At 37.8% G+C, this 15,056-nt stretch overlaps 1 pseudogene; it reads left to right on the top strand.

Annotated features, from left to right (window-relative positions):
• Positions 1-9,526: 9,526 nt before the first annotated feature.
• LOC103091185 (transcription elongation factor B polypeptide 2 pseudogene) lies at positions 9,527-9,860 on the top strand (annotated as a pseudogene).
• The last annotated feature ends 5,196 nt before the right edge of the window (positions 9,861-15,056 follow it).

Raw genomic sequence — 15,056 nt, 5'->3', positions numbered from 1 at the left:
ATGTATATGTTCATATATGCTATATGTATATATATATATATATATATATATATATATATATACACACACACACACATCACACATATATATTATTTACTCTGAGATACTTTTTATCATCACCCCTGAGATCAACATGATGGCTGAGCTGGGTGTCCCACCAATATAGTCCCAAAACATCTGTTACTTTCTAATCAGCACACTTACTACTTTTATTATAATTACTCATTTGCCTGATTATGCCCTCTGGTGGCATCAAGAATGTGTATTTTTTTATTACTGTGTTTTCAATATCCAGCACAACTACCAGAGTAGACACTGGAAATATTTCCTAAATGGAAGAATTAATGAATCAATAAGTAAATGCTAATGTTTCAAGCAAAAATATGATAACACAAGGGTCATGACCTCATTCAAACCAAGAATTATGGTGAAGTAGGAGATATTTGTAGATAGAGTTAATGTCATTATTATAATTCCATCTGTAAGGTAAAATGTAGTGCTTATTATTCATTTCCAAAAGCTGAGAATTAATATTATTATTTTTTTTTTACATCTTTATTGGAGTATAATTGCTTTACAATGGTGTGTTAGTTTCTGCTTTATAACAAAGTGAATCAGTTATACATATACATATGTTCCCATAACTCTTCCCTCTTGCGTCTCCCTCCCTCCCACCCTCCATATCCCACCCCTCCAGGCAGTCACAAAGCACCGAGCTGATGTCCCTGAGCTATCCTGCTGCTTCCCACTAGCTATCTACCTTACCTTTGGTAGTGTATATATGTCCATGCCTCTCTCTCGCTTTGTCACAGCTTACCCTTGCCCCTCCCCATATCCTCAAGTCCATTCTCTAGTATATCTGCGTCTTTATTCCTGTCTTACCCCTAGGCTCTTCATGACATTTTTTTTTTCTTAAATTCCATTTATATGTGTTAGCATACATTATTTGCCTTTCTCTTTCTGACTTACTTCACTCTGTATGAGACTCTACGTCCATCCACCTATTACAAATAAGCTCAATTTCGTTTCTTTTTATGGCTGAGTAATATTCCATTGTATATATGTGCCACATCTTCTTTATCCATTCATCCGACGACGGGCACTTAGGTTGTTTCCATCTCCGGGCTATTGTAAATAGAGCTGCAATGAACATTTTGGTACATGACTCTTTCTGAATTCTGGTTTCCTCAGGGTATATACCTAGTAGTGGGATTGCTGGGTCATATGGTAGTTCTATTTGTAGTTTTTTAAGGAACCTCCATACTGTTCTCCATAGTGGCTGAACCAATTCACATTCCCACCAGCAGTGCAAGAGTGTTCCCTTTTCTCCACACCCTCTCCAGCATTTATTGTTTCTAGATTTTTTGATGATGGCCATTCTGACTGGTGTGAGATGATATCTCATTGTAGTTTTGATTTGCATTTCTCTAATGATTAATGATGTTGAGCATTCTTTCATGTGTTTGTTGGCAGTCTGTATATCTCTTCTTTGGAGAAATGTCTATTTAGATCTTCTGCCCATTTTTGGATTGGATTGTTTGTTTTTTGTTATGGACTACATGAGCTGCCTATAAATTTTGGAGATTAATCCTTTGTCAGTTGCTTCATTTGCAAATATTTTCTCCCATTCTGAGGGTTGTCTTTTGGTCTTGTTTATGAGTTCCTTTGCTATGCAAAAGCTTTGAAGTTTCATTAGGTCTCATTTCTTTATTTTTGTTTTTATTTACATTCCTCTAGGAGGTGGGTCAAAAAGGATCTTGCTGTGATTTATGTCATAGAGTGTTCTGCCTATGTTTTCCTCTAAGAGTTTGATAGTTTCTGGCCTTACATTTAGGTCTTTAATCCATTTTGAGCTTATTTTTGTGTATGGTGTTAGGGAGTGATCTAATCTCATACTTTTACATGTACCTGTCCAGTTTTCCCAGCACCACTTATTGAAGAGGCTGTCCTTTCTCCACTGTACATTCCTGCCTCCTTTATCAAAGATAAGGTGACCATATGTGCGTGGGTTTATCTCTGGGCTTTCTATCCTGTTCCATTGATCTATCTTTCTGTTTTTGTGCCAGTACCATACTGTCTTGATTACTGTAGCTTTGTAGTATAGTCTGAAGTCAGGGAGCCTGATTCCTCCAGCTCCGTTTTTCGTTCTCAAGATTGCTTTGGCTATTAGGGGTCTTTTGTGTTTCCATACAAATTGTGAAATTTTTTTGTTCTAGTTCTGTGAAAAATGCCAGTGGTAGTTTGATTGGGATTGCATTGAATCTGTAGATTGCTTTGGGTAGTAGAGTCATTTTCACAATGTTGATTCTTCCAATCCAAGAACATGACATATCTCTCCATCTATTTGTATCATTTTAATTTCTTTCATCAGTGTCTTATAATTTTCTGCATACAGGTCTTTTGTCTCCTTAGGTAGGTTTATTCCTAGATATTTTATTCTTTTTGTTGCAATGGTAAATGGGAGTGTTTTCTTGATTTCACTTTCAGATTTTTCATCATTAGTATATAGGAATGCCAGAGATTTCTGTGCATTAATTTTGTATCCTGCTACTTTACCAAATTCATTGATTAGCTCTAGTAGTTTTCTGGTAGCATCTTTAGGATTCTCTATGTATAGTATCATGTCATCTGCAAACAGTGACAGCTTTACTTCTTCTTTTCCGATTTGGATTCCTTTTATTTCCTTTTCTTCTCTGATTGCTGTGGCTAAAACTTCCAAAACTATGTTGAATAAGAGTGGTGAGAGTGGGCAACCTTGTCTTGTTCCTGACCTTAGTGGAAATGCTTTCAGTTTTTCGCCATTGAGGATGATGTTGGCTGTGGGCTTGTCATATACGGCCTTTATTATATTGAGGAAAGTTCCCTCTACACCTACTTTCTGCAGGGTTTTTATCATAAATGGGTGTTGAATTTTGTCAAAAGCTTTCTCTGCATCTATTGAGATGATCATATGGTTTTTCTCCTTCAATTTGTTAATATGGTTAATCACATTGATAGATTTGCGTATATTGAAGAATCCTTGCATTCCTGGAATAAACCCCACTTGATCATGGTGTATGATCCTTTTAATGTGCTGTTGGATTCTGTTTGCTAGTATTTTGTTGAGGATTTTTGCATCTATGTTCATCAGTGATATTGGCCTGTAGTTTTCTTTCTTTGTGACATCCTTGTCTGGTTTTGGTATCAGGGTGATGGTGGCCTCATAGAATGAGTTTGGGAGTGTTCCTTCCTCTGCTATATTTTCAAAGAGTTTGAGAAGGACAGATGTTAGCTCTTCTCTAAATGTTTGATAGAATTCGCCTGTGAAGCCATCTGGTCCTGGGCTTTTGTTTGTTGGAAGATTTTTAATCACAGTTTCAATTTCAGTGCTTGTGATTGGTCTGTTCATATTTTCTATTTCTTCCTGATTCAGTCTTGGCAGGTTGTGCATTTCTAAGAATTTGTCCATTTCTTCCAGGTTGTCCATTTTATTGGCATAGAGTTGCTTGTAGTAATCTCTCCTGATCTTTTGTATTTCTGCAGTGTCAGTTGTTACTTCACCCTTTTCGTTTCTACTTCTATTGATTTGAGTCTTCTCCCTGTTTTTCTTGATGAGTCTGGCTAATGGTTTATCAATTTTGTTTATCTTCTCAAAGAACCAGCTTTTAGTTTTATTGATCTTTGTTATCGTTTCCTTCATTTCTTTTTCATTTATTTCTGATCTGATTTTTATGATTTCTTTCCTTCTGCTAACTTTGGGGTCTTTTTGTTCTTCTTTCTCTAATTGCTTTAGGTGCAAGGTTAGGTTGTTTATTCGAGATGTTTCCTGTTTCTTAAGATAGGATTGTATTGCTATAAACTTCCCTCTTAGAACTGCTTTTGCTGCATCCCATAGATTTTGGGTCATCGTGTCTCCATTGTCATTTGTTTCTAGGTATTTCTTTATTTCCTCTTTGATTTCTTCAGTGATCACTTCGTTATTAAGTAGTGTATTGTTTAGCCTCCATGTGTTTGTATTTTTAACAGATCTTTTCCTGTAATTGATATCTAGTCTCATAGCGTTGTGGTCGGAAAAGATACTTGATACAATTTCACTTTTCTTAAATTTACCAAGGCTTGATTTGTGACCCAAGATATGATCTATCCTGGAGAATGTTCCACGAGCACTTGAGAACAATGTGTATTCTGTTGTTTCTGGAAGGAATGTCCTATAAATATCAATTGAGTCCATCTTGTTTAATGTGTCATTTAAAGCTTGTGTTTTCTTATTTAGTTTCATTTTGGATGATCTGTCCATTGGTGAAAGTGGGGTGTTAAAGTTCCCTACTGTGAATGTGTTACTGTCGATTTCCCCTTTTATGGCTGTTAGTATTTGCCTTATGTATTGAGGTGCTCCTATGTTGGGTGCATAAATATTTACAATTGTTATATCTTCTTCTTGGATCGATCCCTTGATCATTATGTAGTGTCCTTCTTTGTCTCTTCTAATAGTCTTTATTTTAAAGTCTATTTTTTCTGATATGAGAATTGCTACTCCAGCTTTCTTTTGGTTTCCATTTGCATGAACTATGTTTTTCCATCCCCTCCCTTTCAGTCTGTGTGTGTCTGTAGGTCTGAAGTGGGTCTCTTGTAGACAGCAAATATATGGGTCTTGTTTTTGTATCCATTCAGCCAATCTGTGTCTTTTGATGGGAGCATTTAGTCCATTTACATTTAAGGTAATTATCGATATGTATGTTCCTATTCCCATTTTCTTAATTACTTTGGGTTCGCTATTGTAGGTCTTTTCCTTCTCTTGTGTTTCTTGCCTAGAGAAGTTCCTTTAGCATTTGTTGTAAAGGTGGTTTGGTGGTGCTGAACTCTCTCAGCTTTTGCTTGTCTGTAAAGGTTTTAACTTCTCCATCAAATCTGAATGAGATTCTTGCTGGGTAGGGTAATCTTGGTTGCAGGTTTTTCTCCTTCATCACTTTAAATATGTCCTGCCAGTCCCTTCTGGCTTGCAGAGTTTCTGCTGAGAGATCAGCTGGTACCCTTATGGGGATTCCCTTGTGTGTTATTTGTTGTTTTTCCCTTGCTGCTTTTAATATGCTTTCTTTGTATTTAGTTTTTGACAGTTTGATTAATATTTGTCTTGGTGTATTTCTCCTTGAATTTATCCTGTATAGGACTCTCTGTGCTTCCTGGACTTGAGTAACTATTTCCTTTCCCATATTAGGGAAGTTTTCAACTATAATCTCTTCAAATATTTTCTCAGTCCCTTTCTTTTTCTCTTCTTTTTCTGGAACCCCTATAATTCGAATGTTGGTGCGTCTAATGTTGTCCCAGAGGTCTCTGAGACTGTCCTCAGTTCTTTCATTCTTTTTTCTTTATTCTGCTCTGCAGTACTTATTTCCACTATTTTATCTTCCAGGTCACTTATCTGTTCTTCTGCCTCAGTTATTCTGCTATTGATCCCATCTAGAGTATTTTTAATTTCATTTATTGTGTTGTTCATCGTTGTTTGTTTCATCTTTAGTTCTTCTAGGTCCTTGTTAAATGTTTCTTGCATTTTGTTTATTCTATTTCCAAGATTTTGGATCATCTTTACTATAATTATGCTGAATTCTTTTTCAGGTAGACTGCCTATTTCCTCTTCATTTGTTAGGTCTGGTGGGATTTTATCTTGCTCCTTCATCTGCTGTGTGTTTTTCTGTCTTCTCATTTTGCTTATCTTACTGTGCTTGGGGTTTCCTTTTTGCAGGCTGCAGGTTCGTCATTCCCGTTGTTTTTGGTGTCTGTTCCCAGTGGCTAAAGTTGGTTCAGTGGGTTGTGTAGGCTTCCTGGTGCAGGGGACTAGGGCCTGTGTTCTGATGGATGAGGCTGTATCTTGTCTTTCTGGTGGGTAGGTCCACATCTGGTGGTGTGTTTTGGGGTGTCTGTGGACTTATTATGATTTTAGGCAGCCTCTCTGCTAATGGGTGGGGTTGTGTTACTGTCTTGCTAGTTCTTTGGCATAGGGTGCCCAGCAGTGTAGCTTGCTGGTCGTTGAGTGAAGCTGGGGGCTGGTGTTGAGATGGAGATCTCTGGGAGATATTCGCCATTTGATATTATGTGGAGCTGGGAAGTCTCTTGTGGACCAGTGCCCTGAAGTTGGCTCTCCCACCTCAGAGGCACAGCACTGACTCCTGGTTGCAGCAACAAGAGTCTTTCATCCACACAGCTCAGAATAAAAGGGAGAAAAAGTAAAAGAAAGAATTAGTAGAAGTAGAAAGAAAGAAAGAAGGGAGGGAGGGAGGGAGGAAGGAAGGAAGGAAGGAAGGAAGGAATGAGGGAAGGAAAAAAGAAAGAAAGAAGATAAAGTAAAATAAAATAAAGTACGATAAAATATACTAAAGTTATTAAAATAAAAAAATAATTATTAAGAGAAAAAAAGAAAAAAAATTTAAAAAACAAAATAACAACAACAACAAAAAACGGACAGATAGAACCCTAGGACAAATGGTGGAAGCAAAGCTATACAGACAAAATCTCACACAGAAGCATACCTATACACACTCACAAAAAGAGGAAAAAGGGAAAAAAATCATAAATCTTGCTCTCAAAGTCCACCTCCTCAATTTGTTATGATTCGTTGTCTAAAGGAGGGAAGGAAGGAAAGAAAGAAAGAAGATAAAATAAAATAAAATAAAGTTATTAAAATAGAAAATAATTATTAAAAATAAGAAATAAATTAAACAAAAAAACAAAAAAAACAGGCGAATAGAACCCTAGGACAAATAGTGGAAGCAAAGCTATACAGACAAAATCTCACACAGAAGCATAGCCATACACACTCACAAAAAGAGGAAAAAGGGGAAAAAAATCATAAATCTTGCTCTCAAAGTCCACCTCCTTTATTTGGGATGATTCGTTGTCTATTCATGTATTCCACAGATGCAGGGTACATCAAGTTGATTGTGGAGCTTTAATCCGCTGCTTCTGAGGCTGCTGGGAGAGATTTCCCTTTCTCTTCTTTGTTCTCACAGCTCCAAGGGGCTCAGCTTTGGATTTGGCCCCACCTCTGGGTGTAGGTCGCCGGAGGGCGTCTGTTCTTCGCTCAGACAGGAAGGGGTTAAAGGAGCCGCTGATTCGAGGGCTCTGGCTCACTCAGGCCAGGGGGAAGGGAGGGGCACGGAGTGCGGGGCGAGCCTGTGTCGACAGAGGCCGGTGTGACGTTGCAGAAGCCTGAGGTGCACTGTGCGTTCTCCCGGGGGAGTTGTCCCTGGATCCCGGGACCCTGGTAGTGGCAGGCTGCACAGGCTCCCCGGAAGGGGGGTGTAGATAGTGACCTGTGTTCGCACACAGGCTTCTTGGTGGTGGCAGCAGCAGCCTTAGCGTCTCATGCGTGTCTCTGGTGTCCGCGCTTTTAGTGGTCGCGCCCGTCTCTGAAGCTCCTTTAAGCAGTGCTCTTAATCCCCTCTCCTTGCGCACCAGGAAACAAAAAGACAAGAAAAAGTCTCATGCCTCTTCGGCAGGTCCAGACTTTTCCCCGGACTCCCTCCCGGCTAGCCGTGGCGCACTAACCCCCTGCAGGCTGTGTTCACGCCGCCAACCCCAGTCCTCTCCCTGCACTCCGACTGAAGCCCCAGCCACAGCTTCCAGCCCCGCCCGCCCCGGCGGGTGAGCAGACAAGCCTCTCGGGCTGGTGAGTGCCGGTTGCCCCTGATCCTCTGTGCGGGAATCTCTCCGCTTTGCCCTCCGCGCCCCTGTGGCTGCGCTCTCCTCCACGGCTCCGACGCTTCTGCCCGCCGCCACCCGCAGTCTCCGCCCGCGAAGGGGCTTCCTAGTGTGTGGAAACCTTTCCTCCTTCACAGCTCCCTCCCACTGGTGCAGGTCCCGTCCCTATCCTTTTGTGTCTGTTTTTTCTTTTTTATTTAGCCCTACCCAGGTACGTGGGGAGTTTCTTGCCTTTTGGGAGGTCTGAGGTCTTCTGCCAGCGTTCAGTAGGTGTTCCGTAGGAGTTGTTCCACGTGTAGATATATTTCTGGTGTATCTGTGGGGAGGAAGGTGATCTCCGTGTCTTACTCTTCCGCCATCTTCCCGGAAGCCTCCCAGAAGCTGAGAATTATTAACACTGCCTCTGTAAGCAGAAACGCTCACGAAAAGCCTGGGATCCATGGTGTGCCTTTTCCTAACTTCGCCATTTTAGACATGACAGCTGAACTCTAGCTGAACACAGCCAGACAACTCCCAAGGATAAAACTAAAACCTTAAGTTGCCAGCAAATTGTTTTCCAAAAGAATAATTATTAGGACAACAAAATCATATAAATATGAAATGGAAAGCCGTGACAGGTCATCTAACCTCTCCTGTGAGAATTCTCTTAAATGTTGGCCTCAGTGCTCTTCAGGGTGAATTTTAAGTACAACCAGTGATGTAAATCCCACCTTTACCCTTGGGAGGCTGTTGTGCAAACCAAAAGTTTCCACTGCTTCTACTTGGGTAAAATATTTTAAAATTTGCCTTTTCCTCAATGTGTGTATTTTACTCTAGCTCTCTTGTGCCTCTGTCTTTCTAGGTTTTATAAATAAAAATAAGTGGTGATATAATCTTAGAGCAGTAATTTTCCTTCAACTAAGAGTTCAGTTACAAGCAGCAAATGTACTCTTTTCTTTTAAAGTAAACCTAATGGTGACAATAATTTTTTTTTTCTATTCTAAGTTTAATGCACTTTTATTTCATTCTATTGATGTTTACAAATTGGAAGGGGTAAAAAAGTCAGAATTTATCACTTCAGTAGGTTAAATCTTAGTAAAATCTTCAGGTTCATTTGCTGTGATGCTAAAAATTTAATGGAATATTGTTTAATTAAATGAGCTGTCTGCTGGAGCTGGGAAATTTGGGGATTATATAGAATGTTATGAAACTTATTTTTGTTTATTTGTTTAACATTTTAATCTTATTTTTCCTTGAGAATCTTGCCACTATCGGTCTCAATACATTACCCTTTCATGTAATTAAACCTATCGTGGTTCAATGGGTAAGACAATATTGGCTTTTTAAATGCAACATTTCCCAAACATTAGTCTTCTGTGTACCAATTACCTGAATTTTGGCATATTTTATACTACTGTACAATGTTTCACTGAATATTTTTCTTTTTTTCTTTCTTTTTTTTTTTTTTTGCGGTACGCGGGTCTCTCACTGATGTGGCCTCTCCCGTTGCGGAGCACAGCCTCCAGACGAGCAGGCTCAGCGGCCATGGCTCATGGGCCCAGCCGCTCCATGGCCTGTGGGATCTTCCTGGACCGGGACACGAACCCGTGTCCCCTGCATCGGCAGGCGGACTCTCAACCACTGCGCCTCCAGGGAAGCCCTGAATATTTTTCTTGAGATAACGTACTTGTTTGAATTCAAATATATTTTAAGTAATATTTATGTCATTTAATCCCTTTTTCCCCTAATATAGGTAAATGCATACAATTTAAAATGTTATTGCATAACTTCTAAAATTATCTCATAGCCCACAGTTTGGAAAAGCTGTTCTGTCATATTTCATCATAAATCTCGGGGAGAGGCTTCTGCTGCCATGGAGGTGTTCTTCATGATCCATTGCCACAAGACCACCATCTTCACAGATGTCAAGGAGCAGAGCAACGTGATCAAGCTCAAGCGGCCGCTGGAAGAGTAGCAGCTGTACAAGGACGACCAACTTCTGGACCACGGGAGGACATTGGGTGAGTGTAGCTTCACCAGCCAGAGAGCAAGGCCTCAGGCTGCAGCCACTGTGGAGCTAGCCTTCCAGGCAGATGAAGCATTTGAAGCCCTGTGCATTGAGCCTTTCTCCAGCCCACTTGAGCTGCCTGCTCTGTGTGATGAAGCCGCAGGACTCAGAAAGCAGCGCCAATGAACAAGCTGTGTAGTTGGAGAACCTTCCCCCACTCCTGTTCCCCCCATCTCCCTCCAATAAAAGAGATTTGGGTGTTAAAAAAAAAATCTATATATAATTTCCTTCTTTCATAAAAGAATCTAACTTTCAGTGTTATTTTCTGATAGTCTCCTAGCAGTCTTAAAAATTTGTATTGTGAATTTTAAAAAAAACCTAAAAAATAATCTGCATTGTGTGTATTATGTTTTAAATTTGTTATGCTGTTCTCCTATTACTATAAAAATCCATTTAATTTAAACAAGTATAGAGAAATCACAGGCATTATTTATAAAAATTAAAAGATTAGTTTTTTTCTTTGATACATTTCTAATAGAGATGCTACTGAACTTATTTTACTAAGGGGGTAAGACATAGTTAATAACACCCAAAATATTTAAAATATTCTGTTCTATTGATACTAGTTATTGCCTGAATATTGTGCACTCCTACTTTTTTATATAACATTTTCAAAAGTCAACCTAAGTCAAACATAAATTCTAAATTAGACATTGATTCATATGAACTCATATTTTGATCTGATTGTTTTCTTTGGGTACTATATTGGGTACCTCTGAAAACACTTCTACTTCAAAATTATTGAGGAAAAATAGTCTTTAGCAACAAATAAATAGAGATTTACAAAACTTTGACCATTATGAAAACCTGCTGCAGTTATCCTCAGCTGGATTCATTGCCATTTATTATTTTTGTTTATGATCTTTCAGCCAGTTCCCAATCCGTGTGACTCTGTTCTCATCCAAAACAATTATAATTAATTTGCAACTAAAAGTTCATGATCCACTGTTTCAAATGCTTCACTGAAGCCCAAATACATGACGTCAGTTCCATCCTCTTCATCCAATTAGTTTTGCAACTCTATCAAACAGGCCTATCATCATGGTCTGGCATGATTTGTTCATTATGGACCATGGTGCTTAAGGTTCAAAATTCCATGTCTTCTAACTGCTTACAGATTTTCCTTCACTATTTTTTTCCTTACTTCACTCCATATTGATCTATTGCTTGGTTGTGTGTAGACATTTGTTTTACTCGGACATGTTTACAAAGAAGAAAAACTGAAGGAAAGTAATATGTAGAATCACTTTAATTGCTCTTTGCAAACTACATAGCATTTAATTGAGGTGTTTTGGGAGCTTTGGTCTTTTTTATATTTCCTTAATTTTACATAAAATCCTTTTCATGAGAATTACTAAGGAGTTCTGCATTATTAATTTGTGGGTACTTGCATTTTCAAAAGACTATGAAACTAGGCTAATTAGAGAGAGTGTTTTGGCTCAGAGGGTTCATACAATAAAGCAATAGGTTCCATCATGACTTAAATAGAAAATGAGCTAATTGTAGGGTAGAGTGGAGTAAAGAAGAGCTAAGAATGTCTATATGAGGGATAAGATTAATTCATAATTTATAATATATAATTACAAATATTTGAATTTTTATAAATATTTGAATGGCTGTAATATAAAACTAGTTGTAAAAGTAAAAACAACTTTAAGATTTCTTGGTACACCAACAGCCCATTCATGACAATTATGGGTAAAATCTGCAATAAGCAATAGTTTAATGACATCAATTACCAATTGTATTGGCTCCAATTTCTATGATAGTTAAATTGCTTCATTATACGTGAATAATCCTAGAAAAGTTTGTTCCTTTAATGTTCTTCCTAGAAAGCTGTTGACGTTTGCTGATTGCATAGCAAATGTCTTTTTCTTTAAAAAAAAAAAATTCACAATATAGCAACTGTTTTAACCTTCGAAATTACTAAAGTCTGAGAAATTGGAGATTTTCATATTACATTTCCTTTCTGTTCAGGGTAATTAAAAAACATGTTTACAAAAAGTTATAATTTTTTTTTTTTTTTTTGCGGTACAGGGGCCTCTCACTGTTGTGGCCTCTCCCGTTGCAGACCACAGGCTCCGGACGCGCAGGCTCAGCGGCCATGGCTCACGGGCCCAGCCGCTCCGCGGCACGTGGGATCTTCCCGGACCAGGACCTGCATCAGCAGGCGGACTCTCAACCACTGCGCCACCAGAGAAGTTCCCAGCTCTTATTTTTTAAGTCTGATTAATATCTGATCAAATTCTAGGCTAGGGCTCAGCCACTAAAGGGCTTGGCAGTTTGAAATTTAAGCAGGCATGTAAAATGGTCTTCTTGATTGCTCACAGGGGCAGGAGCTGTGTGTTCACAGACAATCAAAGAAAAGGGAAAACATTTCATTTTTTTCCAATCAAATTGCTAATTTCTGGAAAACTTTGTGAAATTATAAATGAGAAACTGTAATAAACTTTTGTGAATCTAAGCACACATGATTTAAAGGCTAACTTGCCTGTGATATTGGAATAGTGTAGAAGAAATTGAAAATAATGTTTTTAATAGAAAAATTATTTGTAACACTTGCTATTTGAAGGGTTGGATCCCCTTCAAATTTGCTTACTGATGATGTGTTTGTTTATTCCTTCAAGATTTAAATAAGAAACACATACCAAATCTCAAAATTTTAATCCTTATTTTCAACGTTTCATGATGAAAATTCTTTTTACTTTTTAAAGGATCTTCTAATTATTCTGATAAAGACACTTAATGATTAAGTATTTCCCACTGAAAGAATAAGTTTTTTATGTTGTAGTCACATGAATGAGCACATCATATTAGCTACATGACAATACAATAAAAAAAATGACAATGACAATCACTTGGGTAACACATTAGATCCTAATGCAGGTAAAATGGCACTTCCCTGCCTTGTTCACCTCAATTTCATGTACCTAGAAGCACTCAATCAATGTATCAATGTTTGTTCACTGAATACATTAAACTCAGAAAGTTTAAATTTTTACACTTTTTCCATTTAGAAGAAAATCTACATTTGCTTTTAAATAATAGAAACTCTAGATTCACAGAAACAAAAAACTCACTGAATTAAGATATAAGTATGATTTAAATTGAATAGAAAAAATTTTAAATGGTTCCATATGGAAACTAAAAAGGCTAATATTAAAATAATGTTCTATCTCTTCTACTTCAAAGCACTTTTTATTATTTTAATTTAAATATTTATATATAATTTATCTCAGGAAATATCCTCTGTTGGTTCAGTGATGACAGGGGAAATATCTAATTTGTTCTGTACAGAGTCCTTGGTTTCTAGAATAATACTTGATTTGAGACATAGAAAACACTTAGTAAGTATTTGCTGAATAAATTCATGCAACAGCCAGCTTTCAAGCAGAGAAGCAGAAACAGGAGATCTGTTTTAAGAGATTTGTTGCAAGGAATTGGCTTATGCAGCTGCGGGGACTGGCTGGGCACCTCCAAAATCCACGGGGCAGGCTGTCGAGAAAGGCAGGCTGGAACTCTTGGTCAGGGTCAAATACTACTGTCCATAGGCAGAATTTCTTTTTCATCAGGGAAGCATCGGCTCTGCTCTTCAGGCATTTCAACTGATTGAATCAGACCCACTCAGGTTATCTAGGATAATTTCTCTTACCTAAATGCAACTAACTGATTATGGATCTTAATCACATCTAGAAAATACCTTCATAGAAACATCTAGGTTAGTTTTTGGTTGAATAAAGTGGGACTGTAACCTAGCCAAGCCGACACAGCAAGAAGTCTTGCATAATTGGAATAGGCATTACCTTTTTTGGTAGGAGATAATCCATCCCTGAGAGTTAAAAAAAAAAAAAAAAAAAAAGTAGATTGTCCATCTTACAGGTACTATTTATTTGGCACTTGTCACATGGTCTTAAGTTCATTTGATATTAAGCTTTTCATGTATATTGTCATTTGCAATAATTTTAAGAATCCTGCTTTTTGTCCTCATTCTACAGAGGAGAAAATTGAGGTTAAAAAATGATTTTAAAATTTTCAATGTTAACCAGCTGGTGAGGGTTGAACACTAAAATATACTACTGCCAAAGCCCTAACTCTTAAAAACTATTACATGAGTATGGCATTATTAAACAAAAATGTGGCATATAGAGAAAGGGAAAAAAATGTTCAAGTGTGTCATTTTAGTAAAGAATTTCAATCTCACTGCAATATACTTGTTCCTACCTCCTGCTCTCCATTGATGTGTTCATTTATGTCACTCCTCAACATTTCTGAGAAAGTGCTGAAAGGGAATACAGGATGCTTGAGATACTGATTATAAAGATATTTATTATCATTTGTGTCTTATTACAACAGATATTTGGAAAGCCACTAAAATGCTTTTTGAGACGACGACAACAGTAGGAAAAACAAACTTTTCTTATGTGCAAAGCTTATGCTAAAATTATTATTGATTTTTCCTTTTTTTTTTTTTTTTTTTTGCGGTATGCTGGCCTCTCACCGTTGTGGCCTCTCCCGTTGCGGAGCACAGGCTCCGGACACGCAGGCCCAGCCGCCATGGCCCACGGGCCCAGCCGCTCCGCGGAATGTGGGATCTTCCCGGACCGGGGCACAAACCTGTGTCCCCTGTATCGGCAGGCAGACCCTCAACCACTGTGCCACCAGGGAAGCCCATTGATTTTTATTTAACTTTATTCAATGTCTGGTTCTAGTGTTTAGAAATGTTCATAACTGAAAAGTAGGAACAAGATTTTAGCTTTTTAGCATGTAATAAAATATTTCTCCATGCCAATTTTTTATTCTACTTTCTCTTATTCTACTTTACTGCTTAGTTTTCTTATGTACATAGCTAAGCCCCTAACTACCATTATGTACAAATCTTAAATATAGTCTGGTCTTCTAAATCATATAGAAATAATCAAAAGAGATCAAAATGAATTTACCTATATATAATCAAATGGGATTCTTATTTATTACAAACTTTAGTAAGTATTATCCAGCCTAAATTTACAGGAGTTGGGGCTTTGATAGTGAATTTGATTTGTGAAATTCATAGTGAATCTCAACCTGTTCGTTATAAAGTTAGTAATCCATTTTAGCTTTTCCATGACAAAAACAAGCCCTTTTTTATGATATTAAACATAATTTTCTTTTATTTAATGTTAATGCTACAATGCTAGCTGTAAGTTCTGTGACTGTCCAAAAGATAGAAATAGAAGAGAACTGTAGAAAAGTCCAAATACAGTACAAAAAGAAGAAAGTCTTCCCAAAAGAAAGAAAAATGAAAACAGATGCAGTGTCATCCTCCATTATGTTAGCCCGTGCATGGTTCTTGCTA

Source organism: Lipotes vexillifer, unplaced genomic scaffold (genome assembly GCF_000442215.2).
Source record: "Lipotes vexillifer unplaced genomic scaffold, Lipotes_vexillifer_v1.1 scaffold96, whole genome shotgun sequence".
Classification (NCBI taxonomy): domain Eukaryota; kingdom Metazoa; phylum Chordata; class Mammalia; order Artiodactyla; family Lipotidae; genus Lipotes; species Lipotes vexillifer.
This window is presented reverse-complemented; position numbering and strand designations above follow the sequence as displayed.